Genomic DNA, 23,452 nt, shown 5'->3' with positions numbered 1-23,452 from the left:
TGACTCAGGAGAGGCTGCATAGTGGATAGAAGGGAAGAGCATGTTCTGGAAGACAAGGCCAGCAAAACGTTAAGAGATATTTCTATCTGACCATGACGAGCTGAAATTCTGGTTTCCAGCAAAACTCGTTAATTCAGTTCTTTTCAACTTGTAAAAAATATTCACTCCATTTTTCGGTGGGCAGGGAATTCATAGGTTTGTCTCCAAAAGAATTATTTTTCTCCTAGGATTCTGGCCACTAAAAAGTCACCCCAGTCTCTCTTTTCTAATTCTTTGGCTGTCACTGTTACCTCCCAAAGGACATCGCTGTCAGAGCTTTGCCATCAACCATTTCAAGCAGCTGCTTTTCTCGCTGTTCCACTGGATTTTTCAGATGTCAGAGTGACTGCTCCCTAAATCTTAAACTTAGTGGATCTCAAGAGACCCTTTCATCCAGCACCAGTTTGCACCCACACCTAGATAACCAATCCCTTCTTTCTACCCAAGGGTCAAAAAACGTGCTACCACAGGGCAATTTTAACCTTTCATCCTCTGTTCAAATTTTTTTTCTTTTAATTTTTACATTCATGAGCAAATTTACTCCAAATGGATCAGAGTTCCTTTTTCGTAGTTCTTACGGAAGAAAGAATATGGGTAGATTGTGACTGACTTTGAATGCTAGAAAGCTTAGACTTGATCCTGGGAGAACACAGAAGGCCCTCCAGGGAAGTGACATTATCCAAGTTGTGCTTTGGAGACATAATTATGATAGTAGCACGCTGAGAGCATTGAGAGATGAGAAATTAGAGACAGAGTCAAAGTCCAGGGACTATTTTAACAGTTCAGAATGAAAATGATAAGGGTCTGTACCAGTGTAAAAACAATGGATATGGGGGGAAAGGGCAAATATTTGAGACTAATTTTGAAGTAAACAATCAAGGGCTCTCTAACTGATTGGAAGTGAAATGCAGCAGCAGAAGTTAGTAAGTGGTGAAGCTAGGGGTCAGAGAAACAAGCTGGTTTGCATCATATAGAAAGAAGAGAGCAGCACACATGTACAGAAATGTCCAGCAAAATATTGAAAATGCGGGTCTAGTTAAAAATAGAAACTGTAATGCATGGGAAGGAATTGAAGGTTTTTTTTTTTCTCAGTGAAGTAGCACTGTCACCTTCAATTTAGAATACATTGTTAGTATTTGAGTAAGACTAGTCCATCTTCAGTGGGTATTAAATGAAATAAAACACTTTTAGCTTCCGAGGATGTATCCTAGTATCAAGGAGAGCTTAATCTGATCATATCAGGCTCATTTATAGAGTAGGGAGTCCACTAACAATATTGAGGATCAGAAAACCTTTGCATGTCATTAATTTTTAGATACTAGAACTTTGAACAAAACAAGCCTAATCTGATTCTATCTTTAATTATCCATCATATAATTTAATCATTCCATTTCCCTGCCCCTAAATTTTTAACTGGCTCCATCACACGTAGGAAGAAATCTAAACTCTTCAGCACTGCATAGGAGACCTTCCATGATCCAGCCTCCCTCGCTGGTCTGATCTCTTCTCCCACAAATTCGCTTTAAGGGGTGCTGAGTTAGCAAGCACATATCCTCTCTACAAAGGATTTACCCATTAAGTTAGCTATAGAGGCTTCACTCTCTAAATCAATGGTTTGGTTAGACTCAAGCTCAAGACATACTGAGCATAAAAGAACTTGAAGGAGTGAGGGAGAGAGGAAAGGTACATTTTAGCAGACGAGGAATGGAAAGATAGATCGTATTGCCAAGCCACCCAAACAGTCAGAGGGAATTTAAATATCAGAACCGAAAAAGAAAATACAGAGATCTAATAAGTACAGACAAGCCACCACTGGCATCATTCTTCCTTACAGTGGCACTATTTCTAGCTATCTCATCCCTTCTTATGGATGGTGGGAGTAGCTAAAAGTAGAATGTCAACCATCGTCTTCTGAGAGAACTTTTAGTTCGGTAAATTATTTTGAAATAAATTCACTTTAGTTCTGTGAAGTCTTTGAAAATTGAGATGTTAATTGGAAGAGATAAAAAGTTAATGACCATGAAAAAGATTGACAAAACAGCCGGCCATATTTTGTTGTGCAAGTATTGTTTTCTAACCAACTATTTTGAAAGAGACACTAAGTCTTCAGTGTGGTGACAGTCACCAGTATATTTTGGCACCCTTACTTACACTTCTTTCCTGCAGGCTGAAATTTCTTTGGGGATGCATTAATGTCACCAAAGAAGAAGAATGTCATCACCCGAAACAGAAGAATGATTTCCAAGTTAACAACGGAATACAAAATTCCTAATATTGATATTAATTTTTAAAGCAGGGCAGCCCGGGTGGCTCAGTGGTTTAACATCGCCTTCGGCCCAGGGCATGATCCTGGGGACCCAGGATTGAGTCCCACGTCAAGCTTCCTGCAGGGAGCCTGCTTCTCTCTCTGCCTATGTCTCTGTCCCCCCCACCCCGTGTCTCTCATGAATAAATAAATAAATCTTTTAAAAAATTTAATGCAATGGCTTTAGACTTATAATAGGGGAAAAACAAAACTCTCAGCTACATTTTTGTAAGCTACTTCTAAGTCAAAAACATTAAAGTGGACTCTATTAAAAATGTCATCTCACTTAATTTCCCCCCCCACAATTGTAGTCATTTTGTAAAAACAAGAAAACAGAGGTTCCAAGATGTTATTGTCCAAGATTGGGCACTTAGTGAGTAGTAAAACCTAAGTGTGCACACGGTCAAGTCTAACTCCAAAGTCCATGTTGCTTTTGTCTATAACTTTGCTTCCGAAAACTATTTTGAAAAAAAAAAAAAAAAAGAAAGCTAGAGGGGGGTGGGTAGAGAATACACTAATATAATAAATCTGTGTGAGAGATAGAATTTGTGATCATCTCAACAATGATTATAATTTATTTTCATTTTTTTTAACAATTTGTACTTTTTTAACACCACTTCACTAAATTCATTTCTCTAAGATGATAACAGTCTGAAATCCTTTAGGCTACACATTTTTTTAATGGTGCTAGTTCTTTATAGGGTATACCAAGATACCCAGCGCAGCCCCTTTTCCCCCAGGTGTGAAGGACTATTCTGCAGTTCAAGGGGTAAAGCCGGGCTCTGGTCCATAGATGTCAGCCCTCTCCAGAAATTGCCCCATGATGGGGTAGGCCATGCTTACTTTCTGGGGGTAGACTCTGTCCAATGACTGTTCAGTGCAGGAGAATATCAGCCTAGCACCTACAGTGTCCCAATTTAGGACTACTCTTGTCAACAGCATGTCCTGTTCCCTGGTCTTGGTTCTTGTATTCAGCCAAGAAAGAATTCAGAGCCAAACTCTTAAGCAAGCAAAGGTTTAATAGCAGTTTAAACGAAAGTACACTCTCGAGATGGGAGCGTAGGCAGGCCCAGAGGTGACAGCTGAACTGGGGGGGGGGGGGGGGGGGTCAGGGTTGTCTTTTCCTCTTATTTTTGGATAGGCCATGGGTCATAGCTAGGGCGGTTTCTGACTAAGGTTGCAGCCAGTCTTCTAAGGAATTAGGAGAGGGAGGCTTGGCCCTATATGATCCTTGTGGGAACTGTCATGGCAGCCATTGTCTGTTGGGGGGTGGGAAGAGAGACCACAGTGTACATGTATCATAATGAAGCTATCGGTTACTGTTGGGCAGTAGGGAAGAGCTCCTGTGGCATCCCCTGGGATCTGTCCCAACTGTTTAGAACTGGGCCTCCATCATCTTATCAGTGGGAAAGGACTTGTTCCCTGCCCAAATCTAGCTAACTACCTACTCTATCACTCTGAAGGGCCGTCCCAACTCCAGCGCTTCCCACAAAGTGGAAGGAAGCATTACTTAAGACTGCCTTACAGGGGCACCTGGGTGGTTCAGTGGGTGAGGATCTGCCTTTGGCTCAGGTCATGATCCAGGGGTCCTGGGATTGAGTCCTACATCAAGCTCCCACACCTGCCTCTCCCTCTGCCTATGTCTCTGCCTCCCTCTCAGTGTCTCTCATGAATAAATAGAATCTTGATAAAAGAAAACTAAACTAAACTAAAACCAAAAAGACCATCTTACAGCTCATGATCGTCCTCAGCCCAGTCATGCTTCCTGTCCTTGCCACTTAGGTATTGAACCCAAACCCGTTTCCCTAATAAACTGTCTACCTGTTAATCTATACCTCTTAGTCTGCACTTCAGGGAACCAGACCTAAAGATTCTCCTAGTCCAAAATATCTAATAAATGAAGAAATTTGCTGGTAATATTACCCTGGCTGGAAAATTAGTGTCATTTTCAAAAGCATTCACAAAAATGGAAATAGCTTAATGAGAAAATTACGCTTATTTATTTAAATTATGTAATGAGCAGAGAGCCATAGGTTTGGCAAGTATAAGAAACTGCTGATCAGAGAGATAATTTAGTTTATGAGAGCCAAAACGAAAAATGCATACAGAAATATCTTCATTGTTAGAGCTAACATTCCATTTAGAGAAAGAATAAACTAGCTTGATTTTTTATCTTTGGAAACAAAGCTTTGATATTAATGAATTCCTTAAAATTTGGATTGCAGGGGGATTAAAAAAGAAGATGTCAAATCAGGTTTTTTTTTTTAATCTACACTTGGATTTTTCTGTGCTTCGGGGAGAAGCAGGATATGAAATATTGCCATCAAAATGCCAATCTTGTCTTTGATGGTAATTGATCTGTTATCACTGAGGAATAGGACGTGTTCCATGTTTCAGTTGAAACCTGTTGCATTTGCCGGCTCAGAGAAGCAGTCACGACTGCTGAGTCTAGCTATGGATATGAACCAGGTGTGAGCTCATTCATCAAGTACACCATCACTACCCGGTTCTGGGTAATGACTGTGCCAAATTCTCTGTGTTTTCACTTGTCTTAATTGCACAACATTGCCCTGAGATGCAGAGAAGTAAATTAATATGTTTTTATGCAATATCCTAATTTGTAGAATTTCCCATTTCCTGAATTTAACTCCCACAAAAGAAATTAACCCCAACTATATGTAATTCAATTTTTTACCACTGATTCAACATCGAGCAGAATATTTACTGTTTTCACTGAGATTTCTGAATAATTGTCTTCAGCGTCCAGGCTGTAAGTACTGACATTAATAAATTCCTCTAAGTCATTTGGGTTCCGAGGAGAGCACAACTCTCAATTTATTTTCTAAATCCAATCCAAAACCTTTATTTTTCAAAAACATTTTGAAATATTACATGAATATTCTCCAGTATTTGCCATCTTAACACATATACGTAAGTGACTATAAAATAAAACATGTGCTTATGCCAGTGAACGGATATTGTAAAAGGAGCTTAAGCTCCAAATGTATTTACCAATTTTGGTAAATATTTGTTTCTCACAAATAATCTTTGGTGTTGATTTATACTAATTCAAAACCAAGAAAGCACCAATCAAATGTATAAATCGTTCTCTGATTTATCTTCCCTTTTTAAAAGATACAATCTTCTGGTGAATTCTATCACCGTGGCATAGGTACATCCACAGGTGCAGGCTTCTGAGAGCGCACCCTTCCAGAAAAGCAACGCAGGGATGACAAAAGAAGTGACAGGTGCTCTGTTCAGAGGCCCAGTATTACAGGAGTTTAATCCTATGCTGTAATGAAATCCAACCCGACCAGCGCTATGTGACTTTAAGGGAATTTATAAATGATTTAAAGCTAAACATATTATTAAATACATCTTTAACTAGGTGAAACTAACTAGAAAATTTTTCAAAAATCCTATTACAAATGTGGTGCAGAGCAGGATCAGTTTACACAAAGACAGGCATAAAAATGTTCATTTATGTGATGTTACTTGAGAAGCAGAAAAGCTCCTTTTCTCTTACATCCTCTCCCCCTAGGCTTGAAGGCCCTTATTAAAATGCAAATATTCTCTGGGTGGATTAACTTTCTGAGTAGAGCCCTGAAGGCAAAGGAAAAATTGGCTGAAATAGCTAAATTATCTATATGCTATTTCAAGCACAAAGTTTCATGAGCCCATCTCCAACTCAAAATAATCGATCTGAAATAACAACAATATTATCATTTCTTAGATTGCAATGTGCCAGATATTGTGCTAATATTTTATATAATTTATCTCACGTATCCCTTACAATAACCCAACCAGAGAGGTATTACTAGTATCTCTAGTTTTGGGAACTCCTGAAAATTGGAAAGATAAGTATTTTCTTAAGGTTACAGAACTAGTCGGAAGGAAAGTGAACTCAAGTCCCAACCCCGGGACACTGACCCCGGGTTACATAAACTGTTTTTCAAAATATGTCCCCACACCCATCTTCTCTTTATTCTTTCCCACCTTGGAGAAAAAGTTTATATGTTTCCTTTCCAATGGCCATCTCTGCTCCCCATCCTATCCATCCACGTCAAATGTTGATCCTATATCTCTCAATTTTCTTCTCATTCCATAGTGTCTAGCCCTTGTGTTCAATTATTCCCATTAAATAACTTCTTCTCTGCTTTATTTGACCCCCTCCACTTGACCAACAAACGTATGTACCGACCTTCACTTTTATGATCATCTTATTTCTCTATTTCTTTCCTCTGACAATATCTTACAGAGGTATTCTGAAAATGTGACCTCCATGTTTTTTATCAAACATTTGAAACAACCTACAAATTGGTTTCCAACAATAACAACAAAAGATGTTTAGAGTCCTTGTTGGTTCTTCCTGATTCCTGGCCCTTCCATCCCTCTCTTCCTCCCACCTTTCCCACCTGCTAACAGTCCAGGAACCAAGATCTTTGAGAGTTCTTTCATACTCACATTTCTTTTTTATTTCTACTGGAATCACTAAGCTTGATGGGTTCAAAACTGATTTTGCCATCCTAATCTTTCACTGGTGCATCTTCCACTTTTCCAATAGATAGAATAACACTCCTGCAGTATGTAACCTCCTACTGGGATCATTTATTTGCCTTTTTATCTGAGTCTGTTGTAGAAACTTCTCTACCAAATTTCCAAATCTTTCAAGGTATGAAATCTGACACCAAGTCACTTTTCCATCTCTTCCATGGCTCTACAGAACACCTCTTTTTTAAAGCGCTCCTTCCCTCTTGATTTCCATTATCTACCCAACACACTTCATGGCCCAGTGTCTGGACCCATAGCACTTATGCTTTACCACTTCAACGTTGTTCACACTGATTCTATTGCTTTCCATTTATGCTGCTACCCTGACCTCCCAATCAATTCAGTTTCCTCTGAATTTTCTATTTCATCCAACAGATGTTCCAGCATTTGGTTATTACAATTCATTTGACATTTTAAAAACTTTCTTTTATCACCATTTTCAAGGATGTATATCTTGCCTCTTGAATCAGACTTCGTGTTTTTTTTTTTTTTTTTTATGAGAACAGTGTACAAAGTGTGGATCATTTTCTGTATTTCTCTGTCGCTACTCCATACTGCATATAATACAATGCTTTGCCTGTATAGGGCATCACTACACATTCGTTGAATAAGAGGTAGGTAATACTTAGGATTTTTTACTAAAGAATTGGCAACCATATTGTAATGGAAATCTGTAACAAGTGAAATAATTGTCTTATTAAAATACTTTTTGAAAATCAAATAATTGTATTTTCTCCCACTTTTATTACCCCCACCAAATATGGTATATTTCTCTCTTTTTCCATGTGTGCATTTTATCAGAAGATCTGGGAGCTTAGTTAGTCTCTGTTAAACAGCTTACTGTAACGTTATTAAAAGGAAACAGATTCAGTTTGCTAGAAAATTAAAATTTTAACTTACCTCAAAGACAACACTACTTTGGTAGTAAAAATAAAATGCAAATGTATAAATTTGTTCCATAAAAGCTTACATGATTACTAGAAACAATGGTCTGAAATGAATCATGAAGTCAGCTTCTCCAAAGACAGGTTAATACTGTTACAAGTCTTTCCGTTCGTTTCTTCTATAATTCTCACGATCCTGGGTGTCCAAGTGCTAACATCACGCTCATCATAACAGTGCCAACTTACTCTTGGCTTAGTTTTTGAAAGCCTACTTTTTGCATGCTCCATTTGTGAGGCTAATTTAGACAGAATTAGGGTACTAAATAAAGCACAATTGATTTTAATCAAAGAAAAATAAGAAGTTTATGCCTGTTCTTAAGTCTATGCCTGGACTTCCATCCTATCCAGTAGTGATGAAGAAAGCACCCACTTCTTCATCCTTGCTGGAGTAATGTACAGGAGGCCCAATGGAGGAAAGTTGTTCCTTATACCATCACTCAGCAATAATAGAACCACCCCCCACAGTGTTAGGAGAGACCACATGAAGGGCAATAATGATGCACTCTTTCCCTTTTAGCCAGAGTGTTACTTTTTTTTTTTTTTTTTTATGATTCAAGGATTTATTAAGTCATACATGCAAAACATACTGCTAATTGCATTAGCAAAAGATCAATGTAAAAACACTCCACGATTCTGCAACTGTCAATTTAAAAAATGTTGTTCTATTTTATTGGTTGAGAGGTCCAACCTTGTATTGTTGCCAGCGGGTAAGTCGTACAGAACTTCGTTAGCACAAGCACGGGCTTACAGAATGTCACAGACCCAAGGGAACATGGTCAGGCAGGGCAACGGGAAGCGTGTGTCCGGGGGGGTGAGGCAGAGGAGGGCCAGCGTTAGGGGACAGTATTGGTGATCTGGCAAGACAGTGATGTTAAGAAAGTTCAAAGTTTAGGAATATCTAAAATATTTCAAAAACTGTAAAGCTGCAACACATGATTTTTACACCTAGTTACTAGAAAACTAAGGAGAGTACTTATTAGCTTTGAATAAAGTAACAAGGAAACAGGAATGCACTTTACTAATCTACAAAAAAAAATTTCTAACGCATTATCAGAAAGATTTTATAATACAAGGAGGCATATTGCTCGTTAAGAAGGGGTTCTATAAGAAAAGCACTAAGTTAGCAACTATGGGTACAACCAGTTCAAAGATGAATTAAATGCCCAATTTCAGGAAGGATGGCAGGTCTAAGAAAAAGGAAAAGCTTAAAACACTTCGTGATAATACCGACCTTTCTTCATTTACTGCATTTGACAGAAATTAACCTTTTAAAATTTTACCCGTGACACTTTTACTCAGTTTGATTATGACGTGTACAATGCAGTGTAAATTAACCTCCGGATTTTGTCAAAATACTGTCTTTATCCTTTGATCACGTCACATGCTGTGCCCCCCGCCCTCATTGGAGGAACATGGGAGTGAGAGGTCTGTTCAAAATGTCAGCAAAAGCGAATACACTAACTTTTTTTTTTTTTTTTTCACTTTTTATTTTTTATTTTTTTAATTAATTTTTATTGGTGTTCAATTTACCAACATACAGAAAAACACCCAGTGCTCATCCCGTCAAGTGTCCACCTCAGTGCCCGTCACCCATTCCCCTCCAACACCCGCCCTCCTCCCCCCTTCCACCACCCCTAGTTCGTTTCCCCGAGTTAGGAGTCTTTATGTTCTGTCTCCCCTCCTGATATTTCCCAACATTTCTTCTCCCTTCCTTTGTGGTTTATGTATACAATGGAATACACTAACTTTTCAAAAAAATTTCACTACAAAATCAAAAAGACTGATCCAAAGAATTGAGTCATTATGCTCCTTCCGTGAGGACATACAGTACAGTTAGGGCGTGGCCCCGGGCTTAGATGGCCATGTGGCTACAGCTCGAGGAGGCTGTGCGGCTTTCCTACTGGAAACTAGCAAGCACAGGTCTGCAGGTCCAAACCTGAGACACTGCCGTCTCTTCTGAAGGACAGGGATCTTGAACGGTTTAGTGCTTAGTGTTCTCAGCACAACAATGCAACTTAGTTCACAAGGTATTTTGGCAACTCTTAATCTGAGCAAGAATAGGGGCTTTTGAAAAATAAGGCTTTAAGAAAGCTGGCCATTTTAGGGCTAAATTTTAATGTGAAAGTTTGAAGTCTTACACTTTAAACAAAACCTAAAAATTACTGATTGGTTCAAAATGGTTTTATGGAAAAACTAATCTGTAACAAAAACTTGGCATTGAGTGCGAAGGCTCCACCATTTTTGAGCAAAGCGTACAAAGGTTCTGAGGGGGATGGGGCAGGGGAACCCAACATCTACAACAGCAGGCATTTTCTCTTCCTCTTCTTGACGGGAGGGGGGCAGAGAACCGCTCGAATAGCTTCATCAAACACTGTCTTGAGGCCTCGCTGCGTGAGAGCAGAGCACTCCAGGTATTTCACAGCACCGATCTCCTTAGCCATGGCCAGACCCTGTGGGTAGGTGATGGGAGTCAGCTTCTTCTCCTTCAGTTTCTCAATCGTGTCTTTGTCGTCCCTGAGATCAAGTTCAGTCCCCACCAAGATGATAGGGGTGTTGGGACAGTGGTGTCGCACTTCGGGGTACCACTTTGCTCGAACATTTTCAAATGATGCAGGACTCACAAGAGAAAAGCAAATCAAGAATACATCTGTTTGCGGATAGGATAAGGGACGTAATCTGTCATAATCTCCTTGTCCAGCTGTATCCCATAAGGCCAGATTCACTCGTTTTCCATCTACCACAACGTTGGCAGAGTAGTAGTCAAAGACAGTGGGGATGTATTCTCCAGGAAATGCATTGGTTGTGTAACTGATCAGTAGAGAAGTTCTACCTACAGCTCTGTCTCCCACCACCACACACTTGACGGCCTGCATCTGGGCCGCTCGCTGGGCCGCGGCGGCGGCGGGCGGGCGGGCGCTGACGCGAGAAGCGGCGGGCGGCGGGCTCGGGGCGCCGCGGGCGGGCGCGCGGCTGCAGGCGGCAGGGGGGCGCGGGGTGCCGGGGCCGCTGTCCACGCCGCCTCGCCCTCCGCGGACGGAAAGCCGGAGCCCAGCCGCGGCCACCACCCAAAGCCTAGCCAGAGTGTTATAGATGGAGGCCTTCAGGAAGCCTGAACTCCACTTCCACCCGTTAGTAACAGAGAGCCCCTACTTCCCCTGTCAGTGAGGCCAGGTGGTGAACCTAGACTTCTACTCCCACAGGACAGTAACAAAGTAGCATTCACTTCCTCACTTCCTTTGCCAAAGACGTATCAAGAGAAGCCTGCAAAAATACACGATTTCTTTTAAAACACATGATTTAAATAAGATCTCATAGTATTATACTAAAACTGTCCAAATTTAAATGAAAAGCCGCTCATCTTACAAAGAACCAGGAAGATGTCAACTACTGAGAAAAGACAATCAATGCACACTAACATCCAAACAGCACAGATGTTAGAATCATCTGATAAGGATTTCCAGGAGCCTTCATAAAAAATACTTCCACAAGCAATTATGAACATACTTAAAATAGATTTTGAAAATAGTATGTTTTAACAAAGAAATATAAGGTAGAAGGAAGAAGCAAATTGAAATTTTAGAATTGAAAACTACAAAACCTGAAATAAAACCCTTAATAAAGCAGCAGAAAATATCCATTCTGAGCAACTAGGAGATCAAATGGATTGAGAAGATAAATAAACAGGGACCCAGGAGAATGTAACAGAACATCTAACTTTTATGTCATGTGAGTTCCCAGAAGCAGAGGACAAAGGAGATGGAGCTAAAAGTTACTCAAATTAAAAAAATGGCTGAAAATTTTCCAAATTTGGCAAAAGACATAAGCTTAAAGATTCAAGAAGCTAAGTAAAAACTAAACAAAATAAATTCAAAGAAATCCATACCAAGACACATCACAGTCAAACTTCTGGAAACTTAAAAACAAAGAAAAAAGTCTTAAAGTAGAGAGAAACGATACATTACATATAGGCCCAAAACAATTGAATGATAGCAGATTTCTCATGTGAGTGCACGGAAACCAGAAAAAAAGTAGCCCAGCATTTTTCAAGCATCAAAAGAAAAGAACTATTCATTCAGAATCCTATATTCTCCAGACACCTGGGTGGCTTAGTGGTTGAGCGTCTGCCTTTGGCCCAGGTCGTGATCCCTGGGTCCTAGGATCGAGTTGTGCATTGGGCTCCCTACAGGGGCCTGCTTCTCTCTCTGCCTATGTCTCTGCCTATCTCTGTGTGTCTCTCATGAATAAATAAAATCTTTTTTAAAAAAAGAATCCTATATTCTCAAAAACATCCTTCAGAACTGAAAGAATCCTCCTTCCCCAGATAAAGGAAAACTAAGGACTAAAACTAAAACCATTACCAGCACACCTACCCAAAAAGAATGCCTAAAGGAAATTCTCTAACCAGAAATAAAATTATGGAAGGCAGAATCTTTGAAACATCAGGAAGAAAAAAAAGAAAAATGGAAAAAGCAAAAATATGGGTACCTTCTAGAACTTCCTCTTCTCTCGAGTTTTCTAAGTTGTATTTGATGGTTGTAACAAAAATTATCACACTACCTAATGTAGTTTTTCAGGGTACGTAGAAGGAATACTTAAGACTATTACAAAAGGGGAAAATCAAATATAAAGACAGGTAAGTTTCTACACTTCACTTGAGCTGGTAAAGTGTTGACACCAATAGACACTGATAAGTTGAGCCAAAAAACCCTATAGCAACCACTAAAAAAAGCTATAGAAAAAAATGCAGTCTGAGACACTACAAATCTCCAAATGTCAAAATTATAGAGATCAAGAATAGATTGTTGTTGTCAGGGGTTAGAGAGATGATAGAAAGGAGGTGCAAGGCTTACTGTTAAAAGGGAGATCTTGGGATCCCTGGGTGGCGCAGCGGTTTGGCGCCTGCCTTTGGCCCAGGGCGCGATCCTGGAGACCCGGGATCGAATCCCACGTCGGGCTCCCGGTGCATGGAGCCTGCTTCTGTCTCTGCCTCTCTCTCTCTCTCTCTGTGACTATCATAAATAAATAAAAAAAAAAAATTAAAAAAAAATTAAAAAAAAAAATAAAAAAATAAAATAAGTCTCTCATTTAATAACTCAAATACACTTTTCTTGCTGATTGGTTCCACCACCACCCTCACCACAGACTAACCGTAGAGAGAAAAAATGGCAAGAAAAGCAAGCAGAGAATAGAACATGAATCTCTGGCCCTCGCAGAGAGTTTGTAAACAACCTAATATTCTTTCATTCCATTCTTCTTCTTCTTTTTTTTTTTTTTTTTTACACTAGTCAGAAAGGATTCTGTGGTTGGCAAGCGACAACCATGACTGACACACACCCTCCGTGAGATCCCAGAATATATGTAGGTCTGGCCACTCAGAGCATAGTGGGACCCGTTGGATAGGCACGTGGAAGCGTTTCATATACTTGCTTCTCTTTTTTTCCTCCCCAATAAGGAGAATGAAGAAGGCAAGTCCATTGAAGCTCTACCTTTCCAGACATCATTCAAGGGAATCTTTTTGTGTTTACAAGCATTTAAACCTCAGCTACCACATTTAAGACGGTACCCAAAGTCTGGCACTATGATTGAGTGTTGTTTTTATAGCCATGATATGTTAATGCTTGTGCCATGGAGCAAAATATTTATATAGTGAGTCTTGTTCATGGCTTTTGTACTAGAAGGAATGTTGCACTTACTTCTTTAAGTGCCATCTTAAAATGGTGGTAAAGGGAATTACAGAGTATTTTAAACAAACATTTTTGCTTTACATTTTCACGGGGGCAAACATATGCATTAGTATGTTTTAAAGGAGCAAACACCAAAGACACTATCGCATTAGAGATCCTTTTCATCTTAGATCAGCAAAACATTGCTCTGACTTATGTGGCTTTAACTCAAGTACTCAAGGGTGTTCTTACAGAATGAGGAGTGTATAAGTTGACGTGGGGCAACTTGTGTGATTACTACCACCAGCTCCTAAATTTATAGAACTTCACTTAAAGCTAACTGGTGTACACATGTGATGACTCCTAAAACACCACAGAAAAATAATTTGTATCTCATAAACTATTTTCTCTGTTTCTATCAAACTATCACTAGCATTATTGGCCATAGTTTCACTCTTTCCCCCACTCAAAGAGATCTCCCTCGAACCAATCTTCTAAGAGATCAGTCCTGTCCACATCCCCTCTACAGAGCTGGTGAAGCACAAGCAATTGACTGTTGGGTGGGCAGCACCACCAGCACACTCAGGTTGGGCTATGGCGGGGGCGGGGGGGGGTGGGGTGAGAAACTTCAGTTAGGACTTTTTAATTTTTTTTTTTATTTTTCTTAATTTGAAACATGAAACAAAGCAAGAAATAGGAACTTTATGATGGATAATGGAACAGAGCTCATGAAAATGGAGAGAGGCATGGAATAGCTGCATCAAACCACGTTTAAGGAAAAGAAGCTGAAAAGCCATTTGAGAAAAGAGAATGATGGAATATCCACCAGGAGGGCAGTGATGGGAGAGGTCATATGTCCCCTGAGAGACGGAAAGTCTCTTTTCCATGTTAAGTCCCCGTGATTCCATGCTGACATTAAATATCTTCCCCAAATATCTGTGAGATCATATGGCTAAAGAACTCTGCTCTTCCCTTGAGCTAACCTGAATCTGTTTCTTTTCTTTCCTTTTCTTTTCTTTTTTTTTTTTCTTGCTGACAGTATAGCTCTGAATAAAATACCATCCATAACATAAACATAGAGTTTAAAATTTTTGCAAAGCTCTAGGCAAACAAAATACTACATGCTCTCTCTGTGGATCAGAAGCAAACCCTGAACCCTTGCAAGTAATTTATGAAAGACAATGTCTCAGGAGAAGATAGTCCAGGCTAGAGGGAAGCAGACTGGGGAAGAGGAAAGAGTGAGGCCAAGTGCAACCGTAGATGAAGTCCCAGATTTAGCCCGCTCTCAGGGGGAGTGGTAGAAGGGAAAGTCCGTCTTAGAGGTTATTCTCTGCCTCAGAGGAGAGCAGCTGGGCTTTGTTAGGTTTATCCCAGTCAGCCACCGGTTACAGTGTGTGTGTGTGTGTGTGTGTGTGTGTGTGTCCTTGGGACATGGAGAGACTTCACTGTTCTGCCTTTCCAAATGTGTGAGGCACTTTAGTGGTCAAGCTCAAACCTCCCAGCATGACAAATGCTCGCCTTTGGCAGTGAAACAGGAAGCTGGAGTTTGGGTGCACAAAACTAGGGAAAAGGACTGAGGGATTCTAGGTGAGGTGTCATGAGTAGAACTGTTTCCCAACCGCAACCAAGTACCAGACAAGAGTCTCAAAACTGGAATGACCTCTACCGTGGTTAAAAAAAAAAAAAAAAAAAGATATGTTAAAAAAAAAAGATATATCTACAATTGTTGCTAATCCTTCTTTCAAGAAACACATTTTAATTCCTCTCACCTGAGCATAGGCTGGAACTGGTGGCTCTTTTCCAACAAATACAGTAGAAGTGATTGTTTGTGAATTGGAGATGAGGGCATAAAAGGCAAAAATGACTTCCTGCATCCTCTCTCTCTCTTGCTCTCTCTTTTTCTCTCTCAGATGATCTGTTGTGAGGAAGCCAGCTATCCTGTCATAATCAAGAGAGGCCCACATGGTGAGGACCGGAGGGCTTCTGCCAACAGCCGTGAGAATGGGCTTGGAAGTGAATCCTCTGGGCCTGCTTACTTGAGATGATGCAGCTGGAGCCTATATCCTGGCTGAAATCTTATGAGGAGACCCTAAACCAAAGCTACCCAACGGAGCCTCCCCTGGATTCCTGCCCCCCCCAGAAACCTATTGAAATAAAAAAATGCTAATTGTTTTAAGATACCAAGTGTTAAGGGTGACCCGTCACATTGGAATAGATAATTAATACAACCACTCAGTCTCCTGTTGATAGACCTGGCTTTTCTTACATGAAAAGTGCTAGATCATTTATTTTCAAACAGAATGTAGCAGAAGTGCAAGACTAGACTGACACCTCAAAAATACAACTGAGTCTCACTCTCCGTGTAACTGACAGTCAGGAACCAATTCCTTCTCCACCCCAAAACCATTAGAACTTAAGGACTTGCAGGAAGAGAATAGAAAGCACAAGGCAACAGAGTTAGCTCCCAAACATGTGGAAAATGAGAAGCAACAATACTTATAGCCCCGTAAGGATTGGCCAGTGTGGTGGAGAGATAGCTGAGCTAGAGGTTAGGATGTCTGTCAGGTAGAGTCCTGCTTTGAAAGTCAGTAATAACGGTCTGCCAAGTTTTTCTGTCCCTCAGTGGCTTCATCTAACACAGTGAGAATAAGAAGATCAGTTGACTGGGTGGTCGCGAGGATGAGATGGGTCAGTGATTCTCATGGGAGGCGGAGGGCATTTGGCAAATGTGTGGGGGCAGCTTTTGTTGTCAACATGATTAGTGGAGCACTGCTGACATTTAGTGAGGAGAGCCAGGGATGAGAGCTGTCTGGTGGTGTGAGGGACAGAGCAGTCCTGCAGGGCGCCACAACTGCTCAGATGCCGCAAACTTTCCAATATCCTGCCCCTCATTTTAGAGGGAAAGCCAGCTTATAATTATCTGGTCTTAGAGCATTTTACAGTTTGTAGATAATTGCCAAGTTTTTTTTTAACTGATTTATGAAATAAATTTTTCGGGAAAACAGCTATCACCAAATATATATACATATATATGTGTGCATGTATATGTATGTATATGGATGCACATATATACATGCACATATATATGTGCATGTATGTATTATATATATACATATGTCTGTATATAAATATACATAATTTTCCAAGGCTTGTTTAGCATTTTGTAAGTCATGCCCTTGGGAACACTACTCTAGATATGCGCATAGCGGATAAATCACACTTTGCCTACATTTGCAGCGGCACAATCATAGTGATTCTAACCACAGGTACAATTATTGGACTACTTCATTATGTTTGCCCGAGTTAGAACCTTTGTCCACTTAATCCACATTTCCACAAACCTAATATATGCATAAACATATACATATTGTCACATATATTATTATGCATTTTAAAATTTCTGTTTTGTATATTAGGATTTTATATTAATTCCTTTAAAACTTATTCCTTTAGATACATCGTATTATCTCTGTGCTTTATTTTAGGAGTATAAAGAGAATGTTGTAAGTTATTTATATTCAAAAACAAGCACTGTATCTACTTATAATTGAGAAACATTAATTGTGGGAAAGAAATATTTGAAAAAGAAGAAAGAGCTATGCAAAAGAAGTTAGTCTAAGTCTATAAACCATTATCTTCAGTTCCTAAATCCAAAATGTCTGAAGCCCAGAAGCCGTTTTAAATTCATTTGACCATAAAACCTGACTTGAACTTAGCTTAATGGGTAAACACACATAACCTGAACTGACATATTATTTTAGTATGTATGCATTTATACTTAATTATACATTTTGCTCCTAAAATCTTAACATGCTTGATTCTCCTAAAATCTTAACATGCTCCCCAGAGGCCAGTGAGGATTTTTTTGAAAGATTTTATTTATTTATTCATGAGAGACACACACACACAGAGGCAGAGACACAGGCTCTCCCTCTGGGGAGCCTGAGCAGGACTCAATCCCAAGACCCAGGGATCACACTCCAAGCCAAAGGCAGATGCTCAACCACTGAACCACCTGGGCATCCCCAGTGAGGACATTTTGCAATATCCAGAATATGTTCCATCATTTTACCTCCCTAACATCCAAAATATTCTGTATTTAAAAACTATTGGGCTCAAAGTATTTCTAAAAATATATTGTAGACTTGCACCAGAGTAAGGTGCTAAGGTACTACTAGTTGAGCACCAGACTTGAGAAGGAAGAACAGAGCCAGAGGTATCAGAATCCTGGATTTTAAGTTATGTTACAAAGCTGTGGTAATCAAAGCATTATCGTACTGGCACAAGAATAGACACATAGATCAACAGAACAGAATAGAGAATCCAGAAATGAATCCATGTAATTTATGGTTGATTAATCTACGGCAAAGGATCTGAGAATATATCATGGGGAAAAGAGAGTCTCTTCGATTAATGGTGTGGGAAAACTGGATAGCTATGTGCAAAAGAATAAAGAATAAAACTGAACCAGTTTCTTACACCATACACAAAAATGATCTCAAAATGGATTAAGACCTACATGTGAGACCTGAAACCACAAAATTCCTAGACGAAAACATAGTAAGAACATAGTAAGTTCTTTGATGTCAACCATAGAAACATTTTTCTAGATATGTCTCCTCTGGCAAAGGGAACAAAAGCAAAATTAAACTATTGGGACTACATCAAAATAAAAAGCTTTTGCACAGCAAAGGAAACTATCAACAAAAGAAAAAGGCAGCCTATTGCAGGAAAAATATTTGCAAATGACTTCTTCAATAAGGGTTAATAACAAAATATATAAATAACTCATGCAACTCAACATCAACCCTCCCACCCCCAATAATCCAATCAAAAATGGGCAGAGGATCTGAATAGACATTTTCCCAAGGAAGATATACAGATGACCAAGAAACGCATAAAAAGATGCTCCATATCACTCAACATCAGGGAAATGCAAATCTAAACTGCAATGAGATATCACCTCACACCTGTCAAAATGTCTAGAATCAAAAATACAAATGTTGGTGAAGATGTAGAGACAAAGGAATCCTGTTACACTGGAGGAATGCAAATTGGTGCAGCCATTGTGGAAAACAGTGTGGAGTTTCCACAAAAATCAAAAATAGAATTACCACGTAATCTAGTAATTCCACTTTTGGGTATTCAGTCAGAGAAAATGAAAACACTAATTTGAAAAAAAATATATGCACCCCTTTGTTTATTGCAGTATTATTTGCAATAGTCAACCTACGTCCATTGATAGATGAATGGATAAAAAAGATGTGGTGTATATACATGGTGAAATATTACTCAGCCATAAAAAAGAATGAAATCTTGCCATTACCACAACATGGATGAATCTCGAGAGTATAATGTTATGTGAAATAAGTCCCTCAGAGACAAATACAACAGATTTCACTCATGTGGAATTTAGGAAATAAAACAAAGGAAAAAACAAAGCAAAGAAGAGACCAAAATTCTTAGAGAACAAACTGGTAGATGCCAGAGGGGAGGTCAATGGAGGTGATGAGTGAATTAGATAAAAAGAATGGAGAGTAAACTTAGCTTGATGAGCACTGAGAAATGTATAGAATTGCTGGGAAAAAAGAAAAAAAAAACACCTAAACCTCAAAGTATGATTTCAGGGTGTTTTTTTTTGTATTGTTTTAATATTTACTAACTGTTATGTTTCAGGCCCTAGGGTTTGCATCCTGGGAATAAGACCAAGTAATTCTTTTTATGAAACTTTTAATCTAGTAAGGGATACATCCAGAAAACAACTGATTGTCATGGAATGTATTAAAGGGAAAATGGGGTCACAAAAATCATTCTCTGTTGCCTCATAGAAGAGTGAAAGATCAGGCAAGTTAAAACGCACAATTATCACCTAGAAATATTTATACTGCTTTTCTTTTCTGCTTGACTCTTTCTTATTTTTGGAAATATAAGCCTTTTTGACATTTTCTTTTATGTACCCTAAATTCTCTGTCCTGGGAATATCTATGTTTCAATATCAGAAAGTAATAAGATATAATGTTTAAAGCGGTGATTTTTCAAATGAGTTGGGCAAGTATAAAGGTTCTCAAGGAAGCCAAGCATTAAGCATTGCAAGCCTGGTAGTATTACTAATTTCTGGGTTTTTAGCCTCTCATATCTCCCTCATCCCTTCTGTGAACCACAGCTAGGCTTTCTCTACCCATTCAGTAGTCTTACAACTATATCTTAGATCGCTCAAGGGCTCATCATCCTGTACAGTCTTCTCCCCTCTCAACAAATATACTTGTACCTATATCTCATAAGCCATCAGGCCTCATTTCTCTCTTCAAATCACCCATTTGGCTTGGCTTTTTTTAAATTAATTTATTTGTCTATTCATTAGAGACACTGAGACGGGGCAGAGACATAGGCAGAGAGAGAAGCAGACTCTCCACAGAGACCCCAAGCAGGACTGGATCCCGGGACTCCGGGATCACGCCCTGAGCTGAAGGCACACTCAACCACTGAGCCACCCAGGTATCCCTTGGCTTGTCTTCTGAATGACATGACCACAGGGTTTTATGGCTACTTGAATACAACTGATTATACCCTAATATTAGATAAATCCCTCTTTAAAAATCCTAAAATGAAGACTCAGTTATGTCAGACTTTCACCATCCCATCATCCACGGAGAGGTGCAGATAGAGGCAGATAGCTTGTGCTGTGCATAATTTAAAAGGTTATAAGAGCTAGTACAGGGTGGTTTAGCGCCTGCATTTGGCCCAGGGCGCGATCCTGGAGACCCGGGATTGAATCCCACGTGGGGCTCCCGGTGCATGGAGCCTGCTTCTCCCTCTGCCTGGGTCTCTGCCTCTCTCTCTCTGTGTGTGTGACTATCATAAATAAATTAAAACAAATTAAAAAAAAGAAATGAAAAAAAGAGCTAGTACACAGAACATATTATTTAGAATAATGTTTTTACCCATTTTCTCTTTAGCACAGACTATTTTATAAATTTTGTCATTTGTTAGTATAATATTTTCTTAGAGTACTTCAAAAAACTATCATTTACAAATTACTAGCAGATTTAATCTATTGTGAAACAACTTGTGCTATATATATACATATATATTTTTAGTATATTTGATATAGCTTTTATCTTTGGCAACTATTCATAAAATATTTGTTTTAAAAACACTTAAATAAAAAATAAAAATAATAAATAAATTAAATAAATAAGTAAATAAATAAAAACACTTAAATATACTGGCATTTTTCAAGCCTCTAGTTTCTTTAGCTTTGAACTGTCCAATTTATGTGACCTTTGGCTAGCTTTTGAAAATATGCTCTCAACACTTAGTTCACCACTGAGTTCCAATTTGTGATACACAGAGGGAACTCTAGTAGGAGTCCATTTATATGACAGATAGAAACATGTCCTTTTTCTTTCACTGAATATCACTTTAAGAACCTAATAGGGGGAATGTAGCTTTCACAATATCTTCAGAGCCTCAAAAACTCAGCTAACTCTATTGAAAATTAGAAGACTGTAGATAGCTGATTTCCCCAACTTTACTCAAATGCACAGAGTCAACTTTGTATATTTCATGTATTCAGTGTACATTGCTAGCTTTTAAAAGTGTGTATTTTTAGTGTGATTTTAGATCAACTGTAATTAACCTCTTTTTAAATCGAACATTTTTTAAAATGTTTATTTTATAATCTTCTATTGAAGTAAAGTCAATAACTAGAGATAGTGCATTAACATATCCAAGATAATTGAGAAACAAACAGATTTATATATGCCACATCCCTCAAGAATCAACTATATTTTGAAATAACTTTTGCCAAGAAAATTTTTTTAAAACTCCACATTCCCTCCGTAATTAATGAAGTTAGTTATGTCCACTCTTCTCCAATTTGGGCCTGTGTGCAATCACAATGGATTTAAAAAAGACTCTTTCTATAATCAAGCACTTTATAGTATCAGACCTAAGGCATCTTTATGAATAAAGCATGCATGAGCAACAATGTTGGGAATTACGTGTGGTCAATATGAAGTCTTTGTAGCACTACGAGAAAGGTTCTTCCTCAGCCGTGAACTGGTGAGGTGAATAATTCAAGTAAGAATTGACATTGCTGGAGGCCAAAATGCTGAAATATCTCTTGATTAGAATTATAAGAACATGAGAGATTTTTGGAGAGAGAATAAAGGTCATTTGGTCCATCAAGGCATAGCCTTTTTAGTACTCCATTTCCCCAAGGATGGCATCTAATTTCTTGAATGACATCCCTGTTTTTGCCTCAACAACTTTGCCACAGGCTCTTCTAAGCATTAATTATTCTCCACATGAAAAGGTACTTTCTGAAATATGTGGTGAATTTATTTTTTAATTTCCATTTATGTCTTTTTGTCCTATAATCTGTATTAAAATGGAAATAATAATTTGGATTGACATTATCTGTGGCAGTTAAGACTTTATATGCTTCAAATCAGACAGCTCCAACTCTGTCCTTAATATTATATGCCCAGATTTATGGTCCTAACAACAAGCACTGCATAGCAAACAGTGGTAGGGGTCCCAGTGAGAACATTTAATACTTTGAAAATTCATAATCTCTCAAGTATATATCTTTTCTTTGTAAAATAGAGATGGGTACTTACTAAAAATAACTGAAAAATAAATGAATTAATCGGTGTATTCCCTACCACTTGCATATATACATATATATATACATGTATTTTTATATACACATTTTTTACCCAAGATCAAATAATTATTTCATATTTGACTAAATATTTACAAAATATAAAACATAATCACAACTTACACAAATTTAGAAATATGCATGTAAAATACATAGTATTTTCAAGTTAACTGAAAGCAAAAAGAAATGCTATTATTCTGTAGACACAAAGAAATCTGAAAACTTTTTTTCTAAATAGCAACTAACACCCTTTTATTTTTTGTTTTTTGAAATGTTAGGAAGGGGAAATAATTACTTTTACAATACACGTCTCCCTTTTATAACATTAACTAAATTTTAGAAGATCAATTATTCTGTTGCAATGACACTAGTTAACATCTTACTTAGGCCAAATGTAATGAAATCTCCATGACAAAGACGGATCCAGAGTGAGTGGTAATCCAGGAGAGCCAGATAGTTAAACCAATCATTGCTTGACATTATGCTGACCACAGTGATTGGTTCTAGTTGATCCATTTAGATCAATGTTCCAAAGTTTGTTCTGAATTGTGAAAAACAATTATTTGTCTTCCCTTACATATGAAGGAGGAAATACGTGGCTTCAACTGGTGTCAGCAAATTGCCAATTATAATATAATCTAAGACATGTGCAAATGTGAAATAGAGCCCTCCCAAAGTGGGAACTGAAGCCCTGGAGACCAATCGAAATTTCCATTTTTCAGTTACAGGCCAGAGAAATTTGTTTAAACTCTTTTAGTTTAGGTGTCATTAACTGCAAATGAAAGCATTCAAGCTGGTAATCTAAATTTCATTTTTAAATTAAAATATATCATTTTTGTGTTTATATAATGTTTATGTGCTTCACATCTGTGTGAGTCTAGATATTCATAGTTATGTCATAAACTATTTTTAAGGATCATGATAAAATTATGAATAATTAAGATACTCCAATGGCAACAGTTTAAAGGTAGGCAACACACACACGCACACACACACACATAGATATATGCTGGAAAAGAGATAGATGGACTAAGGAGCCTATGAACATGGTCTACTGGCTGGTCCTGGCAGCATACCTACCTCAACAGTAGCTAGTAGAAACATCAAATCTAATTTAAACTACCCCCCCCTCGCTTTTTCAGTTATTACAGTATGGTCAATACCAGCACAGTTACCCAAAATAAAATTATCCACGGGATTGACCATTCTTTACAATATCCTGAAATAGAATGTCAGTTTAGACTTCTCACTTACATGTTACTTCTGAAAAAAAAGGACAGAG

General features: G+C 38.5%; 1 long non-coding RNA gene and 1 pseudogene across 1 annotated transcript in view; both read right to left on the bottom strand.

Moving 5' to 3' along the window:
* Positions 1–8,481: 8,481 nt before the first annotated feature.
* On the bottom strand, positions 8,482–10,747 carry LOC140596669 (ras-related C3 botulinum toxin substrate 1 pseudogene; annotated as a pseudogene).
* Positions 10,748–10,850: 103 nt separating this feature from the next.
* Positions 10,851–23,452, bottom strand: part of LOC140596670 (uncharacterized) — a 61,038-nt gene continuing 48,436 nt past the window's right edge. Inside the window, exon 3 of the long non-coding RNA XR_011998578.1 lies at positions 10,851–12,848. This is a non-coding gene — a long non-coding RNA (uncharacterized lncRNA). The remainder of the gene's footprint in view (positions 12,849–23,452) is intronic.

The sequence above is a fragment of the Vulpes vulpes genome, unplaced genomic scaffold (genome assembly GCF_048418805.1).
Source record: "Vulpes vulpes isolate BD-2025 unplaced genomic scaffold, VulVul3 Bu000000662, whole genome shotgun sequence".
In the NCBI taxonomy this organism is placed as follows: domain Eukaryota; kingdom Metazoa; phylum Chordata; class Mammalia; order Carnivora; family Canidae; genus Vulpes; species Vulpes vulpes.
This window is presented reverse-complemented; position numbering and strand designations above follow the sequence as displayed.